This window comes from Canis aureus, chromosome 38, assembly GCF_053574225.1.
Source record: "Canis aureus isolate CA01 chromosome 38, VMU_Caureus_v.1.0, whole genome shotgun sequence".
Lineage (NCBI taxonomy): Eukaryota > Metazoa > Chordata > Mammalia > Carnivora > Canidae > Canis > Canis aureus.
The window spans coordinates 8,293,503-8,318,441 of NC_135648.1; the positions used below are offsets into that span (position 1 = coordinate 8,293,503).

Here is a 24,939-nt window from a genome sequence, read left to right on the forward strand (position 1 = left end):
CAAATAAAGATAAACAGATATAGATATATGGATAGATAGGTAGGTAGATACAGATACAGATACAGATGATAGATAGACAGACAGACATATAGAAGAAATGTACCTAAAAAGTTGAATGAGTGAGAGGTGTTAGAGAATTATGGGTATTTTTTATGTGTGTCTTTCCATACTTTTAAAATGATGTAAGTGATTACAATGTCCACAATACCCAAAGTTATCTATAGATTCAATGCAGTCCCTATCAAAATTCTAGTGGCATTTTTCAAAGATACAGAAAATATACCCTTCAAAAACTTGTCTGGATCTGTAAAAGCAATTCTCAGAAATAACAAATCTGGAGGTGTCAGACTTCTTGATACCAAATTTTACTATAAAGTCATAGTGATCAAAACAGTATGGTACTGGCATAAAAACAGACACGGAAACCAATAGGGCAGAATCAAAAGCCCAGAAATAAACTCAAACACAGGCATCAAAGGATATTTGACAAGGGAGCCAGGTATACTCAATGGGGAAAGGATAGTCTCTTCAACAGCTTGTACTGGGAAAAGTGGATATCCACATGCAAAAGAATAAAATCGGACATTGATCTTACACCATTTGCAAAAACTAACTCAAAATGGATTAAGGACCTAAATGTAAGACCTGAATCTATAAAATTACCAAAAGAAAATGTAGGAGAAAATTTCTTTGACATTGGTCTTGGCAATGATTTTTTGGATAAAAGAATGAAAGCACAAGGAACAAAAGCAAAAATAAATAAATGGGACTCCATTAAACCAAAAGCATCTGCACAGCAAAGGAAAGAACACAATGAGAAAGGAATCAGTGAAACGATAGAAAATATCTGCAAACTATCTATCTGATAAGAGGTTAATGTCCCAAGTATATAAGGACCCCATGTAAGTTAGTATCCAAACCAACAAGCAAACAAATAATCTTTTTTTATAATAAATTTATTTTTTATTGGTGTTAAATTTGCCAACATACAGAATAACACCCAGTGCTCACCCCATCAAGTGTCCCCCTCAATGCCCGTCACCCAGTCACCCCCACCTCCCGCCCTCCCCTCCCCTTCCACCACCCCTAGTTCATTTCCCAGAGTTAGGAGTCTCTCATGTTCTGATATTTCCTACCCATTTCTTCTCCCTTTCTCTCTATTCCCTTTCACTATTATTTATATTCCCCAAATGAATGAGAACATATAATGTTTGTCCTTCTCCGATTGACTTCTTTCACTCAGCATAATACCCTCCAGTTCCATCCACGTTGAAGCAAATGGTGGGTATTTGTCGTTTCTAATGGCTGAGGAATATTCCATTGTATACATAGACCACATCTTCTTTATCCATTCATCTTTCGATGGACACCGAGGTTCCTTCCACAGTTTGGCTATTGTGGACATTGCTGCTAGAAACATCGGGGTGCAGGTGTCCCGGCGTTTCACTGCATCTGTATCTTTGGGGTAAATCCCCAGCAGTGCAATTGCTGGGTCATAGGGCAGATCTATTCTGATTTTAAAATGAACAGAGGAGGGGTGCCTGGGTGGCTCAGTTGGTTAAGCATCTGCCTTTGGCTCAGGTCATGACCCCAGGGTCCTGGGATGAGTCCTGCATTCGGACTCCTTGCTGGCAGGAAGTCTGCTTCTCCCTCTCCTTCACCCCTTCTCTGCTCATGCGCACTCTCTCTCTCTCTCTCTCTCTCTCATAAATAAAATATTTTTTTCAAAAATGAGCAGAGAAACTAAACATTTCCCCAAGAAGACAAACAAGTGGCTAACAAGTACATCAAAAAAATAGACATCACTAATCTTTAGGCACATGCAAATCAAAACCATAATGAGCTATCACCTCACACTTTTTAGAATGGCTATTTTCAGAGAAAAGAGATTACAAGTGTTGACAAGGATGTGGAGAAAAGGGAACACTTGTGCACTGTTGGTACAAATGTAAATTAGTACAGTCACCATGGGAAACAGTGTAGAGTTTCCTCAAAATTTAAAAATAGAGCTCCCTGATGATCCAGCAATCCTACTTCTGGGTACATATCTGAAGGAAATAGAAGCTATTTCAAAGAGATATCTGTACCTTCATGTTCATTGTGGCATCATTCACAATTGCCAAGACATAGAAACAACTTAAGTGTCTATCAATAGGTGAATGCATAAAGAAGATACGGTGTGTATATATAGAGAGACACACAATGGAATGATATTGTGTGTGCGTGTGTATACGTATATATACACAATTGTATATTACATTCCATTACACAATGGAATGTGAGTCAGCCGTAAAAAAGAATGAAACCTTGTCATTTACAACATGGATGGACCTAGAGGTATTATTAAGTGAAATCAGTCAAACAGAAAAGAAAAATACTGTATAATCTCACTTACATGTGGAATCTTAAAAAAAAAAAAAAAAGTCCAATTGATAGAAACAGAGACTAGAATAGTAGATACCAGAGCTGGAGAGTGAGGGGAACAGAATGATATTGGTCAAAGGCTACAGAAGTCCAGTCCTAAGGTGAATAAGCTCTGAAGATCTAGCATACAGCACAGTGATTATAATCAATAGTACAGTATTATACACTTGAAAGTTGACAAAAGAATAGATCTTAGAGGTGACTGAGTGGCTCAGTCAGTTAAGTGTCTACCTTCAACTCAGGTCGTGATCTTGGGGATTGGGCATAGGTGGGGGGTGGTCTCCTGCTCACTGGGGAGTCTGCTTCTCCCTCCCCCTACTCGTATATGCACTCTCTCTCAATCTCTCTCTCTCTCAAATAAATAAAATCTTTTTTAAAAACTAATAGATCTTAAATTTTCTCACCACAAATAAAAAAAGTAAGCATGTCAGGTGATGGATGCGCTAACTTATCTTATTGTGGTAATCATTTCACAGTGGATACACGTATCAAATCATCACCTCATACACTTTAAACTCATACAATGTTATTTGTCAGTTACAATTCAATGAAACTGGGGGAAAAATAGTGATTACCTCTAAGGACTGGGGTCAGATGAAAAAGAGATTTTCAGGATGCCTGGGTGACTCAGTGGTTGAGCATCTGCCTTCTGCTCAGGGTGTGATCCCAGGATCCCAGAATGGAGTCTCACATTGGGCTCCCTGTGAGGATCCTGCTTCTCCCTCTGTCTATATCTCTGCCTCTCTCTCTCTCTCTCTCTCTCTCTGTCTCTCTGTGTCTCTCATGAATAAATAAAATCTTTAAAGCAGAGAGATTTTCACTTTTTATTTTACATTCACTTACATTATTTGTTGCATTAATCATACTTGATTTTTTTAAGTTTTTATTTAAATTCTAATTAACATACAGTGTAATAGTAGTTTCAGGTTATAATTTAATGATTCAACACTTACATACAAGACCTGGTGCCCATCCAAACAAATTAAATTAACTTAAATTTAAATGTAAATTAAATACTTAAAAAATTACTTCTAAATTCAAAATTCAAATATGTAAGGATATGATTTTTTGACCATATCTATGTAGTATAATCTCACAAAATTTAAAACACTAAGTGGATAAAATCTGACTATTCATGCCAAGTAGCCAGTTAATTTTCTTTTTAATTTAATTTTTTTTCATTTTGCTCAACAAATTTAGCAGTACTACTCATATAGTGTAAATTTGGCCTTAAAAATTAGGTTTTAATATCATCTTTGAAAGGAGCCCAACTCCAAATTCCCAATTTTAACAAATTCTCAACTTTTGGAACAGAGAATAGTCCTTCACTCTTGCAATTAAATTCCAAATGCTATTTTGGGTGCTATCCAGAGGCCTCAGATCATAGAAAATCATACAAGGCCTTGTGTGCCTCACTCAGAAAGTAGAGACTGGAATAAAATTCTCCAGATTGACTTCCTCCTGGCCCCTGATGCTTCAGCCACTCCACAGAAGCCTGGCTGACACCACGTGCTCCAGAAGAAGGGTCTGCCAACCTCAACAAGATGTAGAAGATCTCAGAAGTGCTCAAATTCTTGGCTGGGCCAGCTGATTTAACAGCCTCTTTATAGAGGATGTTTTTATTTTTGATCCTATATCCCAGAAATTTGAGTTTCTTGGAATAGAAAATATGAATGTGGGTGGGCCTACTCATTTCATATTCCCTCTCCCTCCCTCTTCTGCAACCCATTGTTTCACACATTCCAGTCTTTTCCTCCAAGCACTTTCTTCTCTCTGTGGGCTTCTCTTGCACCCCATTCCCCTCAGAGACTTTCTCTCTGACTCTTCCTTCATTCTCATGAATGGTTTTCTTTATCCCAGACCCAGCGATCAGATCACTTCATGGCTACTCTAATCCAGACATCGAGATGACCAAAATAAACAAGCAGCCGAAAAGTCTTCCTAATTTCCCAAACATCTTAAGTATCAAAGGAGGTCAACCGCGGCAAAATTCATCTGTTATTTTTAAGTGACTGCTTTCCAAAACCCCCAGCTCTCCCTGACAAAGGACAAGAAATCCACAGCATTTTTGACAACTAAGTTGAGTCTCTGAATATTATTTCAACATTCTTCTACACTTTCATCTCTTTCTCCCTTCCTCTCTCACTCGGCCAAAGAGATATGATAAAATGATTTTTTTCAAAGATTCTGTCCTGGTCACTGCAAGCTACAAATGGAGCAAGCAGTTACAAAGTAAAGCTTGTCCCCAATTATAGTCTTCCGACCAACCATCCTCTCTTTGTTCCTTTAGTTTGCTTGCGAGGCAAAACGCAGGTTCTGCAGAGGACAGAGTAGGCTATGGAACCGTACTAGCTGTGAGGGCTTTTGCAAGTCACATCCCCTCTTTGTGCCTTTGGCTCCTTGTAGTTATGTATTAGAGCCATTCACATATATCCTTCTTCTCCTCTGTTCCCAGCTACATTTTAGAATTTCCCTTTCCTACCCCCTGAAGGAGGCATAGCCATATAATTTGTGTTGTCCAATGAATTGTTAACAGAAATGCATGGATCACTTCCAAGCAAAACCTAAGAGCCAGTTCACCAGATTCCTATTTTCTTTTCCAGAGATCATAGAAACGCATTTCAAGATGGAATCTCCATAAGCCTGGGTCCCTGTATGACCTTCATGAGTAGAGCCGCCTCTGCCATCCCATGTAGAATGTACCTCATGGTAGCACATATACTTTAAGCCACTGAGATTTGAAGGCTGTTGGTGACGTATCATAATCTAACTCATCCTGACTGATACACTCCTTATCTAGAGAGTGAGGGTGGTGATGATAACATCTAGCGACATACAGTGTTGCTCTGAAGATCAAATGTGATGACTCACACGGTAAGTGCCCAATGACTGTTGGTGACGTATATTTCTTTGAAACACCTCAGACAAGCTAAACGGATTATTAGAGGAGGACCAATGGCCTTATCTTACAGCTAGCTTTGAACAGTAGAAACAAAAGTAGAAGGAAACACCCTTAGAATCACTCTAACTGGAAAATATCCTTGCCTTCTCTTCCCTGTCTCCTCATCAATAACCAATTATCACTTTATGCACTCTGACCTGCCTAAACAACCCACTCTCATCATAGAAACGTGAAACGAGCTAAAGACACTTTCACCTTCTTGGGATGTCTTCCCAAACCAATCCTAACTCACGCAAGTTATCCCATATTATACACTAGACCACTCTTTCAAATGAGTATGTCCATAGCAAGCATTATATGCCTTTCTACTTTCAGTTTCCTTAAAAATGTCTTCAATTATGAAATGTAATTGTCCAATTTTCCTAAAAGGAGAGGAACCATGTCTGCTGTTTCTCTGATGCAGTTTCTCTGTTCCTCTTGCAGTTTTCATATTTCCCCACATGTACCCTTCCTTGTTTCTCTTGCAGTTTCCATTGCAAGATCATCCCATATGTATCCTTAACCCCCACACCTCAGAACCTATGGCAGAGACCTGCGTTTAGCTGATGCTCCATTAATGTCCTTTGCTGACTGGTTTAACTTGTGCCAAGACCTACAGAAAATGTAAAACAAATAAGGGCTTGCTCAGCATGGATCATCAAGGTGATTGCAACTCCTCCTTGACCCAAATCGGGATTTCTTATACTTTGAACGTTTTATCATCCAAAGGGGGTAGCTGTACAGGTTTGCAAAGCATCACCCCAAGAGCCCCAAATGGTTTGTCATTTTGCTCACCTGATTATAGTAATTAAGAAAGTACATAAGAACCTTGACTACCCAAAGAATCCATGGGTCCATCCAGGTTCACCAGAGTAGCATAAGAACAATAATAACACACTTCCACAGCATGGCCACCTCTCCCTGCAGGAATCTGCTGTGTAGACAGTTCTCTTTGGGTACTTCCTGCCAAAAAAAATAAATGTGAGCTTCCTCAGAGCAGAGCAAAGGCACTATGAGACAAGGCATGACTCAGTGGACTTCCAGAAATCATTTGTTTGCCTATTTGTTTGGGTCAGCAAACCAGCTCTCAAAAATGCACAGAAGGGTGGATCAGGAGCAGAACAGACAACAGGAATCCAGAGCTAACTGCCCAACCTGACTTCAGTCTTATACTTCTCTTTTCTCCTTTAAATAGGCAATGTGCTTTGTTTGTATATGACAGCTCGGTGGTGGCTAAGCATGTGGGGCCCAGAATCTCTTTCAGTTCCACATTGACTAGTTTCCCAGAAACCAGGCTTAGATCTCAAAGCCACAACAAAGAGATGCCCATTTAGCAAACTGACCCCCTTTATCACCACAGCAGCTTCTGTATTTTCAAACTGGTAGGCAATACCTGAAGGAAAAGAATGCATTTTATACTGCCTGCATTCAGCCTTGAGACAGTTCCCTCTTAGATGTGTATGTTCATGGGGGCCTAGAAACAAATGGGAAAAATAAGAGCCATCGACAGCTCCCCCCTCACAGTAGCTGAGCCTTCAACATGAGCCCCCATCATTAAAGTACTCACTTAAGATCCACTTCCTCCCTTCTTTGGTGAAGCCCCTTCTCCAAACAACCTCCACACTTCCTTTTGGTTAATACAAAAAATAGATCCTGAGTATAATCTGCTTCCAAGTGATCAAGTGAATGGACTGTGTACTGTGTGCTGTGATTGCAAGAGACACAGAAAGATAAGCCTGCTTTCACACTGTCTGTCCATATAAAATTGAAGTTAACTGTCTTATGTGAATGAAACTTAAAAATTTTCCATACAAGCAAACCTATATATGCTGATAAGTAAATGTGTCCTATTTTATTACTAAATGATAATGGTACATAGTATTTTTTAAGTACTATACATTATTTGCATCTATTATATTGTCAATCAAATTTCATCTCATTAGAGACTCCCTCTTCAACCACTCCATCTAAAATAATGGCCTCCTCCCTACTACTTTCTGTGCTCTAACCCTATTTTCTTTACAGAATTTACCATTATCTGATATTATTTTATTTATTTCTTGGATTATTACTTTTTTGTACCACGGAATGTAAGCTCCACAGGCAGGAATTTTGCCTAGAACAGAGTCTGCTTAAAGTTCTCTCTCTCTTTCTTCCTCTGCTTCTTTTCCCCTACAAAATAAAAATAAATTTATATATGTGTGTGTGTGTGTGTGTGTGTATGTGTGTGTGTATATATATATAGTTGGTTGGTTAGAAAAATGTCAGTTAAGATGAAATACCCATGGATGGTTACAGCAATGTCAGTTAGAATGAAATACCATTTTCCCATGCATCAGATTAACAAAAATTAACAATCAGCATGAATGAGAATGCAAGGAAATAGCTTCCCCCATATACTTCTGGGTGCAGGGGTGGAGGAGAGGAGTTTAAATTGCTACAATCTTTTGGAAAGCAATTGCGCAATATCTATCAAAATTTTAAATATAGGGATGCCTGGGTGGCTCAGCAGTTGAGCATCTGCCTTTGACTGAGGACGTGATCCCAGATCCAGGGATCAAGTCCGACATCGGGGTCCCCACAGGGAGCCTGCTTCTCCCTCTGCCTATGTCTCTGCCTCTCTCTCTTTGTGTCTCTCATGAATAAATAAATAAAATCTTTAAAAATTTTAAAATATACATATCCTTTGGTCATGAATAAATAAATAAAATCTTTAAAAATTTTAAAATATACATGTCCTTTGGTGACCAATCTTATGGTCTGAACTCTTTTCTATAGAAATAAACATACTATGTTTTAATGTTGATGCAGCATAGTTTTTAATGACAAAAATACCCTTAAAATCTCATCAATAGAAGACTAATTAAACAAACTTTATATACCCACATAGCAGAAATTCTAAAAATGTTAAAAATGGGTATAATCTTTATTGACTAGAGAACTACTTATAATGTGAGAAAGGAAGTTATAGAGTAATATAACCAATGTAATTAATAATCCCATTTAAAAAAAAACCTCATTATTCCTGCTTCAAAACTATAAACATAGGGCTCTGTGTGTATACACACACACACACACACACACACACACATGCACACACACACATACACACATATATGTATATATGAACACATAAAGGCATATGTTTTTATGTTTGCATGAGTGTGGAGAAAAACAGGAGATCCTCTACCAGCCACTGTTAATCTTGGGACCTTGAAGAGATTCTGGCGGAAAGTAAAGAAAAATAATTTAACTCTTTGAGTGATTTAACCTATTAACATGAGTAAAAATAGCAAAATCAGTTGCAAAGAAAGTAAATGGCTTTCCCATTCACTGTAAAGTCCTTAAGTCTAGTTCCATGCCTTAATTTCTCTCTACAAAGAAAGGCCAGCCTTATTATGGGCCTGTTTGTTCCATAGGAAGAAAAATATCTATTGACCAAGACTTACCTAGTCTTGCTCAGCCTGAGTGATTAGAAAGTGGGACTCCTGCTGTCACACTGCAGTTGGCCAGGCCCTGATCAGTACACCCACTGGACACTTCCCTGGAGGCAGCAGCAAGGCCCATGACAAGCCCAGAGAAGGAGAGAAGTGTAATTACTAACCTTCTTGGGTGACCTCTGTTTCCTGGCTCAGGTTGGGTACATACCCTCCATTAGACTCCAACCTTGGGGGAAACCTCTCTCCTGGGAACCCTAGGACTTCTGTCTATGAAGTTCCAACTCCAAATATTCCACATGAGCCAGGACTCTGAACCAGAACTGCATTTAGCTAGCCCTGAACTATCCCTCAATCTCACAACCCCTCCACCTCTTGCTTCTCTTTATCTTTCCAGAATCACTCCAGTTAGAAAGTTTAAGCCTTGGGTTCTTTTTTTCTCAGGAAAGATCTCCAGACTGTAGCTCCCTAACCACTGCCCCCAACAAGAGTCAGAGAAATCCAGAAAGAAAGATAAAGCACCCCTTTGAGAAGAAATGATGATTTATGAAGAACAGCTAAGGAAGCTAGGCAGGGGTTTTGCTTAAATAGATTTGAATACCCTAGAGAATTGCGAAGTATTGTATCTCTACTAGGCTTTTTATCAGATTTATCACACAAAAGGAGAGTTACCAGAGAAAATAAAGGACATCCATTATATTTAAATTTCAGACAGGCAATGAATGATTGTTTCAGTATAAGTGCTTCCCACATATTGCATGAGTCCCATATTTTTATTTGCTAAATCTGACAACTCTACCCAGAAGGGAACTGTTTGTCTTTTTACCCTTATTCTCCGAAATATCCTCATTCTCTGTATCAATATTCTTCGTTTACAAATGCCTTAGTTCCACTCAAGCTTCACAACGGCTCTACTCCCTTTTTTTTTAATTTATTTTTTATTGGTGTTCAATTTACTAACATACAGAATAACCCCCAGTGCCGTCACCCATCTACTCCCTTTTATCTCTCAGAAACTTAGAAATCTTCACTCAGTAATAGGAAGATCCAGTCTAGTTTCCTTACTGAACAACGTTCCATCAAAAGTACAAGTTTGTCCTGCTCCAATTACCTGATGACAATACAACCAGCTAGCTTACAGACCATTTCTCAGCAAAATGAACAGGTATTTATTTAGATATAGTGTTATAAAAACAAAACAAGCAAAAGCCAATCCTGAGGAATGATGACAGAAAGTGGTAATTGGCAATTATGGGGTTTATTTAACAATCACTATGAAGAGTTTTATTTAGATCATTCAGATTACAGAGAAGTCTGTAAGACCTACACTGGCCAGCACATGCTATGTGACCTGATACTAAAGCCAGAAAAGAACACTACAAAGAAAGAAAATTACATACCAATATCCCTGATAAACATAAACACAAAAATCCTGAACAAAAATTAACAAATCAAATTTAACAATATATTAAAAGCATCATACACCTTGATCAAGTGGTATTTATATTCCAGATACAAGGATGGTTCAGCATCTGCAAATCAGTCAATGTGATGCACCACATTAACAAAACAAAAGATAAAAATCATGTGATTATCTCATCAGATCCAGAAAAAGCATTTGACAAGATCCAATGCCTGTTTATGATTAAAACTCTCAGCAAAGTGGATATAAAAGGAACATACCTCAATATAAGACAGGCTACATATGACAAACCCACAGCTGACATCATACTCAACAGTAAAAAGGCAAAAGCTTTTCTTCTAAGATCAGGAATGACAAAGATACCCACTCTCACCACTTTTGCTCAACTTAATTTTGGAAGTTCTAGAAGAAATTAGACAAGAAAAAGAAACAAAAGCCATCCAGTTTGGAAAGGAAGAAGTGAAGTAAAACTTATTATTTGCAGATAAAATGACACTATATAAAGAAAATACTATAGACTCCACCAAAAAAAAAATATTAGAAGTAACAAATTCAGTAAAGTTGTAGGATACAAAATTAATATACAGAAATTGGCAGCACTTCCAAACACTAATAATAAGATATCAGAAAGAAAAATTAAGAAAAGAATTTATAATTGATATAAAAAGAATAAAATACCTACGAATGAATTTAACCAAGAAGGTAAAAGACCTATACTCTGAAAACTAAGACATTGATGAAAGCAATTGAAGACAATACAAAGAAATGGAAAGATACTCCATGCTCATGAATTGAAAGAATTAATGCTGTTAAAATGTCCATACTACCTAATGCAATCTACAGATTGAGTGTGATCCCCATCAAAATATCAGTGGCGTTTTTCACAAAGCTAGAACAAAGACTTCTAAAATTTGTATGGAGAGGCAGCCCCGGTGGCTGAGCCGCCTTCAGCTTGGGGTGTGATCCTGGAGACCTGGGATCGAGTCCCACGTCATGCTCCCTGCATGGAGCCTGCTTCTCCCTCTGCCTGTGTCTCTGCCTCTGTCTCTCTCTGTGTCTGTCATGAATAAATAAATAAAATCTTTAAAAAAAGAAACAAACAACCTGATTTAAAAAGGGCAATAAACCTTAACCAGACATTTTTCCAAAGAAGACATAGAGATGACCAACAAGCACATGAAAAGATGCTCAGTGTATTACTCATCATCAGGGAAATGCAATTCAAAACCACAATGAGATATCACCTCACCCCTGTTAGGTTGGTGATGGTCAAAAAGACAAAAAGATAACAAGTGTTGGTGAGGATGTGGAGAAAAGGGACCCTCAGATGTTATTGGTGGGAATGTAAATTATTGTAGCCACTGTGGTAAACAGTATGGAGGTTTCTCAAAAAATGAAAAATAGAATACCATGTAACCCAGCAATTCCACTTCTAGGCATCTATTCAAAAGGAATGAGAACCCCAATTTGAAGAGATATATGCACCCCTATGTTCATTGCAATGGTATTTACCATTGCCAAGGTATGGAAGCAATCTAAGTGTCCATCAACAGGTGAATGGATACAGAAGATGTGGTATATTTACAATGGAATGTGACTCAGCAATAAGAAAAGAGTGAAGCCGTGCCATTTGTGACCACACAGGTAGACCTAGAGGGTATGATGCTAAGTGAAATAAGTAAGACAGAGAAAGACAAATACCATATGAGTTCACTCATATGTGAAATCTAAAAGACAAAACAAATAAACAAAACAAAATAGAAATAGACTCACAGATACAGGAAACAAACTATTAGTTACCAGAGCAGGGAGGGATTGGGGGTGGACAAAATAGGTGGATTAAAAGGTATGAACTTCCAGTTATAAAAGAAATAAGTCACGTGGATATAATGTAGAGCATAGGAAATACAGTCAATAAGTTGTAATGACTTTGTATGGCAGCTAAGAAGATCATTTCACAATGTATAAAAATATCAAATCACTATGATATACACCCGAAATTAATAGGATATTGTACGTCAATTATACTTCAATTTTTAAAAAAAGAATTATTTTCCAGTAGTGGTAGTGCATTGTAATGAGTCATCCCCACTCTCTTTTTGGGTCTCGCTGTGACCACAACACCAGGGTTGGAAGCTGGAGGTAAAACAATTACCTTTGTGCAAACTTTACAGATACTCAAGAAAAACCTGGTTCTAAGATTTAACAAACTAAGTGAACTGGCTGCCACTTGAACCATGTGAATTATCTAATTAGTTAATGTCTATTTTTCTTTGTCCAGTGGGTCTTGTCGATTTGTTGTTACTTATTTATACACTATATTCCTTTGATTTAAAAAGAAAATTAATTGAAGGAAGGAGAAGAACAGATATGAAGTGGGAAAGATGGCAGGTAGAAGATAACAAATAATAAGTTAAATATTGAACCTCAGTAGAAAATAAAGCCTGCCCCTCCCCATTCTCTATTGTGTTCCATGCCTGCCCCAAATGTGAATAATGTGAATAATTATGTCACTTCAAATAATATGCATGCTCAGATTTTGTTAAAGAAATGTTGATATTTAGGGGCGCCTGGGTGGCTAAGTCAGTTAAGCATCTGCCTTCAGCTCAGGTCATGATCCCAGGGTCCTGGGGTCGAGCCCCACATCAGGCTCCCTGCTCAGCGAGGCATCTGCTTCTCCCTCACCCTCTGCCCCTCTTCAAATTCCAGTTCCACTGCTTCCTTCCTCAAGGCAAGATATACCATCTCTGCAAATCTCAGTTTCCCCATCTACATAATGGATAACAATCACCAAAGGGATTGAGGAGAACCAGTCCATATAAAGCAGCGCCCAGCACACAGTACGCATTCTGTGGATGCCAGTGTGGAATCATCAGCAGGTAGCATCATCCTCATTTTACTGATGACATCATTAGACTTGAAGAATTTAAGTGGCACTTGCTCAAAGTCACACAGATATAAGTAGAAAATCTGAAACTGGAGTCCAGTCTTCTATGAGAGTATGCAATACTCTTCCTGCTATGATTCCCTAATTCACTGTTGAAAAGCAAAACTTTTAGGATGCCATTACTGTAGTTTGTTTGAGTTCAACATAACCCCAAATGAAGCAGTAGCTCTTGTGCCAGAAACCCAAACGATACTTACACAGATCCTTCATTTCACTGTATCTGGACTAGACTCAGAAGGAAGGAGGACAGTCATCCTAGGAAAGACAGAGAAAAACTACACAGGATTTCAGTCCTCTGGGCCCCTCCCTCCCCTTGAGTCTTGTTTGGAACTAAGGCTCATCTAGTGTCACTTCCTGCTTCTGAGTCATCATCATAGATTAGTATCACTAGCCCAAGCTGTGTTCCAGGAGCTCAGGAAAGAAAGTTCTCTGAGATTCACTTTGGAATTGGCTCCTTCTCATAATAAATACTTTCTGAACTCATCAAGAGAGGCTATAGAAGAATTAGTGTCCCCAGAGAACTTCATTTATTTTACAGATTTATGAAATGGATCCTCTTGCCAAGACCTCATGTGCACTTCTTTTTTCAGTAAAGGTGACACAGAGTTTCTCCCAAAATAAAATTGACTCTTCCAGTTGCTTAAATTGAGGGTCATGAGTCATCCTGGCTGCCCAGTATCACTGAGGACACAGTGTAACTTCTTAACATAAAAGCCTTAATAGCGTTTAGGCACTCTCCCTTAATATACTTGCCAAAAGAGTCTGCGGTGATGGTCTTTACCACTCCCAAAACAGCTTCAGGTCAATAAAGTTTAGCGAGCACCATCTTTTCTGACCAGTCGTTTTTACAACTAACCTTTGAGTTAGCTCAGGATTTGTCATTAAACAATTTGTCATTGTGGGAAAGAACTGAGCTAAGCACCGAGAAAGTCCAAAGCAACAATTGCCTCTGTGTCCTTAAAACTCACAGTTCAGGAGAAGGGAGAGATGTTGTTTTAAAGCTGCATTGCTTCATTTAATAAAGATATTGGCCAAGCACTGGAGAACCTACTCTGTCCGAAGGGCTTTACTAAAGAAGAGACATTCAGTCTTTAGGAAGGTTGCTGGGAAAAGGGGAGTAGAACATTCACGATAGATGGAACCACGTATGAAGAACATAGAGGAATGAATGAGCATGGGAGTGGATATGTGGAGGGGGTAGGGACAATATTCCAATATGGTGACACATGGTTGGACAGCAGCAGGTGCTGAGGCTACTGAGAGCCAATCAGTGATAAGCTTTGAATGTTCTGCTAAAGAGTTTAGATGTTACCCTCAAACTTTCCAAAAATGCAGTCCTGTTGGTAAAAACCACACAGTGACTGGTAAGAATCAGCTTATTGATAACCTATGTTTTTAGCTACTGGCCATCCATCTTCCACAGCTGTTTACCATAAGGACACTTCCCCCTGGGTCTCTCTCTCACAGGAATAGTGCTCTTCACACCACCACCCCCACAACACACACACACATAAACACACCCAACATATACCACCTCAAACCCCTCTACACTCAGGGCTGCAATTCTTCACTGTTCCAAGCCAATGGTCACTGTTCTCCTGACAGAGGCCCGCAGCCCCACTTTCACCCTGTGTCACTGCAGGAAATCTTTGCTCTATGACAGAGCCTCCAGCGCAAGAGAAATTTGTTCCTGGTCCCCCAAACTGGAATTTGGAGGACCAATAGCCTCCTGTTTGCTAAATCCAATGTTTATTTCTTAATCTTGGTCTCTATACTACTGATTGTCTTTTTTCATCTTCCCTGAAATTTTCTACAGTCTTGACTTCCGGGCACTGCTCTCATCTAGCTGTGGTCCAACATCTCTGGTTGCCCCCTTGAAATCCTCCTCATCTACTTCTGTGGCCTTGCTTCTTACCTGTTGTATCTCCTGCCTCTACTGCTCCTGAGCACTTCCCTCATCTCCAACCTTCTGATCAGGGTAATGACCCAAGCACACATCTGTAACTGAGCCTCTGCACCCAGGTCTGTGCCTCCTCCTTCCTTCCTTCCACCTTCCCTTCCTCCCTCCTCTCCTTCCTTCTCTTTCTTTCCTTCGCTCCTCCCTTCTCCCCTTTCTTTCCTCCTTTCTCCCTTTCTTTCCTTTTTTCTTTCTTTTTTCTTTCTTTCTCTTTCTTTCTTTCTTTCTTTCTCTTTCTTTCTTTCTTTCTTCCTTTCTTTTTCTTCTTTCATATGTGTGTGAATAGTATATCACTACCCTATCTATTCATTTCTGATATTATCTTGTTACTAAATCCAATCTGTCTTCAGGCCCTAGCAAATTTATCACTTTAATATTCCTAATCCATCCCCTCTTCTTCCTCATGTGCCCTTCCCTCATGCCTCATTAATCTTCCCTGACAAAACTCCAACAGCCCTTCAGTCCCTCTCCCTATCCTGTCCTCATGGCCTCTCCCATCCAGTATAACAGAGTGACCAAGTAAAGTTTTAAAGTGTGAATATGAACATGTCTGTCTCCTACTTGACATCTCACCTCCAAGGGGGGCAAACAAACCCATATTTACCGAGCCCCATTGGCCCAACCCTTGCTTGCAAGATAATCAACCTTCCCACCTGTTCTTCACAGGCCAAGATCTTTTGAGCCTTCATGCTGATTCCCCTTCCCATACTCAGAGGAAATTCCCACTTTCACTCCCTTTCCAACTCCATCCTTCCCTTCAAGAAAGAAAGAAAGAAAGAAAGAAAGAAAGAAAGAAAGAAAGAAAGAAAGAAAGAAAAAGAGTTCAAATATCCTCTGAGAGTCTTGTCCTGACCCTCTGTACCTTCAGCTTACTGTCCTATGTATTCACATAACACACTATTCTATTTTCTGTGATGGTCCTTAGACTAAGAAATAGGCATGTAACTGCCCAATTCAATCATGATATCATTATCATCAGGGACACAATTTATTTCTGTATTCCCACCACATAAATACTCAATACATTTGTGAATGAATAAATAAATGCCTATATCCCCAGAAACTTGATCATCAAGTTTTTTTCATACTAGTTTTTAACTGCCTATGGGTTGAGCATATTCTGTGGGCTGGCTGGGAAACTTACCTACCATTTATAAATTTGTTTCTATGGAGAAATGCATTGACAGTTCCAAAAGAAAGACACTTACAAAGAATTTGGAACAGACCCCATTAGCAAACTGAAGATTGATTATATTTATCTCTTCGCATTTTCATAGCTATGAAATTGGTCTATCACTGTCTGCTCTTGGCTAATAAAGTATTAAAATAGAATATAAGTAAACCTCTAACACTAAGCATTCTTTGATTACCATTCTAGCTATTTAGTAAATAAAAACTCATAGGCTAGATGTATGTGGACCACAGGCACCCTTCCCAAGTAGTTGCTTAGGCATTTCTTTTGTTTTCTGGCCCTGTATTCATGTGATCCTATTTAGGAAAACCTGACATTTGGAAATCTAAACATAGAAACCAGATACATTCAGGGGTTATGACTCAGGTTACAAAATAATTTTTCACTTTAGAAATTTAATAGTGACTTACTCTGTTCATTAAAGAGTAATAAAAAATTATCATGGACCTCTGAAAAGAAATACAGAATTTAAGAACAGAATTAAGCCTGGCTATATTTGCAGTCATGAGCATTTCTTTTTGAAACGCCATAATTTACCTCTCCCCACTTGGGATTTATTCTTGTGGCATTACAACTCTCCCTCTACTGAGAAGCACAACAAAAGACCATTTGAGTAGGAAGCAGATGTGTATCTTCTGGAGCTTAACACCCCTGGCTCAAATCTGACGGTGAAAATTTACAGCCCTTAAAATATACTATACTGTGGTGGCTGTGACTGGGAGGCCTCCTCCCCAGCCGAGGGAGTAGAATTGCTAAAATGTTAGAGGCCAAAGGGGGCTGGTAGGGGGGAGGAAGGAGCCTGAGTCTTCACTGGGAGGAAATGAACCCAGAGATTATCAGTGGATGATATAATCAAAAACTCATATACCAGTATCCAAGTTTTATTACACTACTGAGGAAAACAGTTCATTTATATTGGATTTCCTGTACTTTTTTTTCTTAATAAGGGGAATCACATATCTATGAGTCATCATGATTATTGCAGATTTGATGGGACAGTTTACCATGATAATACACATACTTTTTTGAAAAGGGATGATAAGCCACAATAACTGAATGCTTCTTATTTTATTGACAGAATAATAAAAAGATGAGTTGATATATTTTTCTCATTTTTCATGTTTCTTGAAATAGCTTTGACTATTTCCAGTAGGCACACATTTCTGTTTAATAGTAACATACAAAAATTAATAAATAGGGAAAAGGCACTTTGGGAATAGACCATAATAAAGACAAATGGAATCCATATTTCAAAAGTTGGCAAGAGCTAACAGATACACTCTCATTTTTTTTATTTGTGTAATAAAATGTTCTGTATTCAGAGTCATTTCTTTCCTTGTTATTTCTCTTGTCTTGAGTAGGAGCCATAAACGCTTCAACAAACAGAAAGTAGTTGGAATGTTCAGTTAGTGTTGCTAAAGTCTTTTTATGATCTACTACTTCATGCTGAAATGGCATAATAATGTTTCAATCAGAAAGTTCAATTTGTTTTATAAAAAGACCACTTACACAAATATTCTTTGGAAGAATACAACCAGCAATTAGTCCTTATTGAGTATCCAGTACTCAATAGCCACACTAAAAACAATAAAGGGGTAGAATGAGCGGGACAAAGATGGAGCTATTTTTCAAAGGGCAGAAGCATACTGAAGAGACATAGTAAAGAACTGAGCATTTTCAAAGCTGTTTCACAAAGGCAAAATTAAAACCTGACTTGGACTTTAGGGTAGTATGCAAATAGCCCTCCAACAATTGGCCTAACATCCCTTGCAAACAAATCTAGAATTGTTCTGTAGCCTCACAGCATTGTAGAGTGTTGATAACTAAGTCCAACTTCTGAGAAAGAACAGACCTTGGAAAGTATCTAGTGAACAGAAGATCTGGACAGCAGACTTGGAAACACAGACATTAACAATGCCCTCCCCTCTATATTCAAAGAAGGCTCTATTATCAATAGAGTTTCTGCTTGAATTGGTGTTTCCGGAAGTGGGATGGGTTACCAAGGTCAAGCACACTCTCCACCTGGTTTGCCCTGAGATGATCTCCCATGCTTTGTCTAGGGAGCTGGCCAGTGCTGACCACTGAAGAAACTCACTGTAGTAAGTAGTGTGAGGACCAAAGAACTTACACCTGGAAGCAGAATCATTGTCCTCCTCAACTCTGTGGTCTAGCTTACTGCAAATCAGCCACAGGGAGAACATATGGACAAAACTTTGAGAAAAGGGGAAACATGATACCAAATGAAATAAAAAGAAGTCACTACCCAAGAGAACATGTAGAAACAGCCAGTCAATCGATGTGACACATGTAGAAAGATTACTCTACAAACTCACTGAAAATGATGAAATCCAGATTAGGCCAAATAAATTTTTCCTGGTTAAGTCCCAAGTCTTACATCAGAAGGTCCATCTTCAAACTGAAGGATGTTATCAGCAAATCAGTAGAGAAAAATAACCAGCAGAGCAGATTACTTCATTGAGGTTTTGTGTACACATTATTGTCAAAGCTAATCAATTGCTTGAGTAAGATGCACTGGCTTCCTTAAAGTTGCTAATACTCACCATGAAACAATAACTTAGATTTCACAAAGCTGAACCCATTTCACATAATAAACTTCTTTGAGAAAATGAATGAATGCCACCATGGGTCAGTACCCACAATAATGACTTCTTTCATATCCAAGTGATTCTCATCACTTCATACAGAAAGTGGTCCAATACCTGGATCCAAGTTCATCATGGGTTCTTCCAAACCCCGTTCCCATGGGATGATAGCATTTACACCACATGTGCATTTTGTGATTCCTCTGGAGTGAGCCTAAACTGTTCTGGATGCCGTGGCTAGGGATGCAATGGATGCAGGCATGTCCTATACAAAAACGCTTCAGGCCCTGCCTTATCCTAATGAGCACAATTAACCACAACCGTAACATTTGAATTATTAATACTCCCTAATAGGGTGGATAAAGTGTCTCTGGAGCAAAGTTGTTTGTAGTTCTGGTAAAGCTCATGCCAAATTTAACTTAAAAGTTCATCTCGAAGAGAGACAATGCTGGCATTGTGTTACGTTGATTTAAAACAAGTCTGTCCTAAGGATTTTCTTCATCCTTATCTTCAGTAATAGAATATGAAAGAGGAGGGGGGGAAATATCAAGTGCTGGAAAATATCTTTCTCAGAAACTATAGCAGACGGGTCACAACATTTTTAAACAATGATAGTAACATTTATTATATCAAAGCCATTTTATGTTTTATTTGGAACTCTGGCGCCTTTTTTTTTCAAGTTCCCATAACATGACAGTAATTACAGCCATCAAGATGTTCCCTAGAAGATAGCAGTCCAAACTCCAGATGCTGTTGCCCCGTTGTCCCATCGCTGGAGCTCAGAGTGTGCACATTACATCATGGTGTAGTTTATTTTAAAAGTGCTTTAAGAATGTAATGATAGTAATTGTAGACAGGGAAAATTAATGGGGAGCATTGCTGGTCTGCAAATTCCATTTATAAAACACTCCTGCTGCTCAAAAAGAGAGTGCTTTCTTGTTAACAGAGGCTTCAAAATACAATTTGGAGGATGTATTAAATAAACTCTGTGCTAAAGTCATTTTCAGCTGGGCCCTGTGTGTACATCTTTCCCTCTCATTTCACCACTGGCCCACCACACGACTTTCCCTGAGAGGATACAAGATTCTACAGAGAAGCAAGAGGGCGTGGGCTCCCATGCAAAAATATCATGGCTGTGGGGCAAGGACAGGTTAAGTGGTAGAGCTGGTCTCAGGCCAAAGAACACACGCACAGTGTGTAAAACAAAGAGAGAGCTGATGAGGTGAGAGCATGCCTGCACCCATCCACCCCCCTGCAGTCCTTTCAATACTATGACTAGGTTTAGGGGATCTGGAGGGCTCCATATGTCATTGATGGTATGTGATGGACAACTAAGAGCATGCCCTTCTTTCTAGCTTTGTGGCACAGAATAGGTGTCCCTACTCAATATTGCTTCTTTGTGTTCCCTACATCCTTCCTCTCCTTTCCCTTTTCTAATGTTAGCAAAAGATAAAATCACCTCTTCAAGACTGTTTTCCAGATCCTGTTCATGGTGGAATTAGCGGTTCGAAATGGGACAAGTTTTGTCCTGTGAAGTTGTCAAGGAAATTCCAGTTGTTTCTGAAGTCTCCAGAGAGAGACAAAGAACCGACCAAATCTTGTAAGCCTTTCCTTCATTCAAATTTTAACCAAAAAAGAAAAGAAAAAAGAAAAAGCAAGCTTCTGCACACATCCAGAAATTAGTTTTAAGAATGTTTTATGCCGGGACACCTGGGTGACTCAGTGGTTGAGCGTCTGTCTTTGGTTCAGGGTGTGATTCTGGGGTCCGGGATCGAGTCCCACATTGGGCTCTCTGCGAGGAGCCTGCTTCTCCCTCTGCCTGTGTCTCTGCCTCTCTCTCTCTTTATGTGTGTGTCTCTCATGAATAAATAAATAAATCTTAAAAAAAAAAAAGAATGTTTTATGCCAAGCTGATGAGCCAATATTTGTACTCAGAGGATTACTACCTGGCTCATTATGTCACCGCATCACACTTCGTACCCCAACCGCAGTGGACAGTTGAGTAATTTGAAGTGATTCATGCTGGGGAAGGGGAGCCTGAGGTAAGCGCATACGTTGAAGAAGTTCAAAGGCATAGACATTTGTGCACTCACTTGAAATAATCATTGGTAACAACGATAATTTTGGAAAAGGAGAAATCAAGGAGGATATGTGACTGTGAATGTAGATGGGGAAAGATAGTTGTGAGAGAAAATTTATGGTATTCTCAGGGAAAAGAAAGGAATAAGCACACAACTCATCACTGAGCCATTGGCTACATATTCCCATATTCACATATTACTGTGCATCCTGGTACCACTTACGTTTCCTAGCTAAGTTTAGTTCGAACACATGCATTTCTGAGACTTCATTTATTGGCAATCCTAGGAGGTATGTGCCACTGGCATCATTGCCCCCACTCCCCAGATGAAACTACTGAGCCACAGGGAGGCTGATCAAGAAACTGGAGCCAGAAAGCTAACATGGCTAGCACAGCGGCTCCTACCTCTGCACACTCAAATGTGCTCCGGGCGCTGCTCTAATCCTACTGCATCTCCTTGATACACTCTTCATCATTACCCTGGGCAAGCAGAGCCAGTTGTTTTCATTTTCCCCACTTTGTAGGTGAGGAAGAGGAGGCACAAAGATGTTAGGCACCTTGTCCCAGATCACGCAGCTCATTAATGACAGAGCCAGATTCTAACCCAAGCAGACTCAACAGCACAGGGCTTGCTCTCAACACCCCTTCTCTCCCAGCCCCAGGTGATGAGGCCAGGAGCTGTCTGGATTCAGAGCTCTTTCCACCACAGCTTAAAGTGCCAGGGATGTATCCCCAAGCAGGCAAAATGGGGCTTCAACAACTCTCTCCTCAAAAACACTCTAGTGCCCCAACCTTTTCTCCCTCAACTTTTCTCTCAATGCAGAAAGCCCACACGGACCCAGCCCATCATCCTCCCATCAGCTCCCAAACGCTACCCCTATCTCCGTCATGCCTGCCTTACCCATGGGAAATTCGTGCTCTCTCTCTGACCTCAATGAAGCAGCCTGGCAAGACTGAGTCCGTGAACTAATCTGTATTACTTGGTGCTGGTGGAGAAGGATATGAAAACTAACAGTGGTTCATTTGCCTATTGATATTCACAGCTGGGTGCACAGTAATAAGCCAATCTCTCGTGTCCCACACGCTGATGCATTTGGGCATCAGAAATTTACATGAACCACCTCATCGCATCTTTACAGCAACTCTGAGAACTAGGACTTCTTATATTCACTTAACATATGAGAAAGCTGGGGTCCATGTTGGTTTGGGTAACTTACCAATTAGTCAAAGCTAAAGTGGAGCTGAGGTTAGGTCAAACACTGGATTACCTAAGGTGCTAACAAACAGATAAATAAACTCAAAGCCTCTTCCTGCCCCACTACACTCTTCATTAACCCATTCAACAAATAAATTTTGAGTATGTCCTCTTTGCCAGGCACTCTTCGGTGCTAATGACACAATGGGTCTCTATGCCACATTTTGGTGGACAGAGGCAGAGGATAAATAAACAGGCCATCGGAGCAATAAGGAAAAATATCAGGTGGTGATAATGACCATGTGGATAAGTAAAACAAGGTGTCAAAGACTGGTGGCTATTTCACACTAGAGTGGGGGCATCAGGGAGAGAACTGACAGTTAAGCAGGATGAATGCTGCTGGAAGGGAGCAGTCATGTGCGGTTCACAGGAAAGCACACAAAGCCATAGGAAGGGCTGCACAAAGTCTCTAAGAAGGAAATGAGCTTTAACTGAAAGAAAGTCAGTGAGCAAGGGAACTGGAGAGGGTACAAGTCCTGTAGGGGGTGGTAAGTCAGAGTCGGAAGTCTGGACTTTGTTCTAAGAGCAGTAGGGAACCCTTGGAAACGTTTAATCAGGGGAGTGTCGTGACTGATTTCTTTTTTTAAAGTCTTCTCTCTGCCATACCAATTGCTCTTTGGGCCCGTATCTTTCCTCTTCCACTTAACTTCTCCCAAAACTGAACGCCCTGGATTCTATATTTCATTTTCAGGACATTTCCTCACTCTGATGGCATTAAAAATTGGAAAGTAGTTGGTAAACACTTCCTGTGTAGGAGTAGTTGATAGCTACATAACATGTTACCCCGCCTGGGGGTACTCACGTTATACTCAGAGATAACTGTCCAACACGGTGACATACCAGTCAGAGTCATGTCAAATCACATAGGAATATTCCTTTTTTTAAATAAATTTATTTTTTATTGGTGTTCAATTTGCCAATGTACAGAATAACACCCAGTGCTCATCCCGTCAAGTGCCCACCTCAGTGCCCGCCACCCAGTCACCCCCATCCCCCGCCCTCCTCCCCTTCCATCACCCCTAGTTCGTTTCCCATAGTTCAGAGTCTTCCATGTTCTGTCTCCATAGGAATATTCCTATTGTGCTTGCCGCTAAGCCAGCCTTGACCACCCCAATCCTGATGCTGATTGCATGATTACTCCATAGGCCCCACTCTGATAAGGACCACCCCATAATGACTAGAGATTCATTAGAATGAGATCCTTGAAGAGCCCCATGCTACGAGGAAACCCCAGACCAAGAGAATTTCTCTTGAATAAGATCGTTCCTTTATGTTCCATAAAAAAGAAAATAAGTCGGGGATCATGAAAAGAGGACTGACCTCTTATGAGCATAGACCTTGAAGCCAAAAACCTGAATTTGAATTCCAACCCAGACATCAACCGTATAACCTTGGATAAATCATTTACAAGCCCTAATTTCCTCATCGTTAAAATAAGCTCATACTGCTTCATAGCTTAGTTCGCGGAGGTAACAAGCAATGACTGCAGAGGATCTATTACAAGGCCACATGGGTCCCATCTGTTAGTATGCACTCAGTAGATGGTGCCGGAAGTTGTAACGATGCTTGTTGTAGTTGCTGTTGTAGTGGCTGCTGCCTCTGTAGTCATGGATATCACATGAGCAAGTCATAAATGGGTTTCTATTCCTTCATTTGAAAAGTGAGAGGCTCAGATGGTCTCAAAGACAATTCTATCTCTAAAATTACTCAACATCCATTGAAATAAAAAAAAAACTTCTTCAATCAGGAGGAGAGACTAGTAAGAGTATGAGAAAGAACACCCTGAAAATAAAGAAGTCAGTATATTTTTGTCCAGGGTTTCTGGGTGTTCTTTTAAGTACTTCTGTAGCCCTGAAGGCCAAGTTCCTACAGATGAACTTCCTACACCCATAAGTCCCCACCAAGAGCAGCCATTCGAGACACAGTGTCTCCATTCTCCAATGTATCCTGCTTCAGAGTCAGAGTCTAGAGAGGTCAGAATGCAATGTCTCTACAGCTGGGCTTACTACAGCTGTTCATTTCATGTGAGTTTATCTCTATGATTTTTCCCTATTGGCATCCCCAAATTTCCCCCAGTTAGCCATTGTTTAGAGCAAAGTAAATTTATTTTTTCTCCAAGAAGTCAAAGGAAGTACCTAGTCCCTAAGTTCTCTACTCAACACACAATCAGGCTCTGTAAGTTCTGAGGACACTTGGTCTTTGGCCCAGCAGGCCCTTGAAACCAAAGATCAGGACATCAAGAGACAGAAAGGGAGAGCTTTCCCTTGACCTAGTCCTGAACAATGACTCACAACTCAGTGAGCTCCCCTGCGACTCCTCTTCTCCATCAGCAAAGACTCCACTGATGCTATTGCAACCACCTTGCCCCTGAGACTGTTCACAGTAACCCAAGTATTCAGCTAAAAGGTGCCTTGAGTCAGCACCTCCTAGCCAGTACCAAAGGAACTAATTTTAATATCATATACAGATTTATTACTTTAAGAAATAAGTATTTCCTGCTTCAAAAGGAAGCGTAGGCATGCCCATGAGACTCATCTACATAGTACCAAGAAGCAATACATAGAAAAAGTCATCCTGCAAGATCCCCCAGGGAAACTCCCCTTATTCTCAGGGAAGTATGTGTAGTGCTCAAGGAAATGAAAAGTCTGTAAGAACATTCTTGGGAATTTCATCATGGGGA

At 39.8% G+C, this 24,939-nt stretch overlaps 1 long non-coding RNA gene across 1 annotated transcript in view; it reads right to left on the reverse strand.

Annotated features, from left to right (window-relative positions):
* The window catches only part of LOC144307411 (uncharacterized), a 123,805-nt gene extending 110,320 nt beyond the window's left edge, over positions 1-13,485 (reverse strand). The window contains exon 1 of the long non-coding RNA XR_013374293.1: positions 13,370-13,485. This is a non-coding gene — a long non-coding RNA (uncharacterized LOC144307411). The remainder of the gene's footprint in view (positions 1-13,369) is intronic.
* Positions 13,486-24,939: the final 11,454 nt, after the last annotated feature.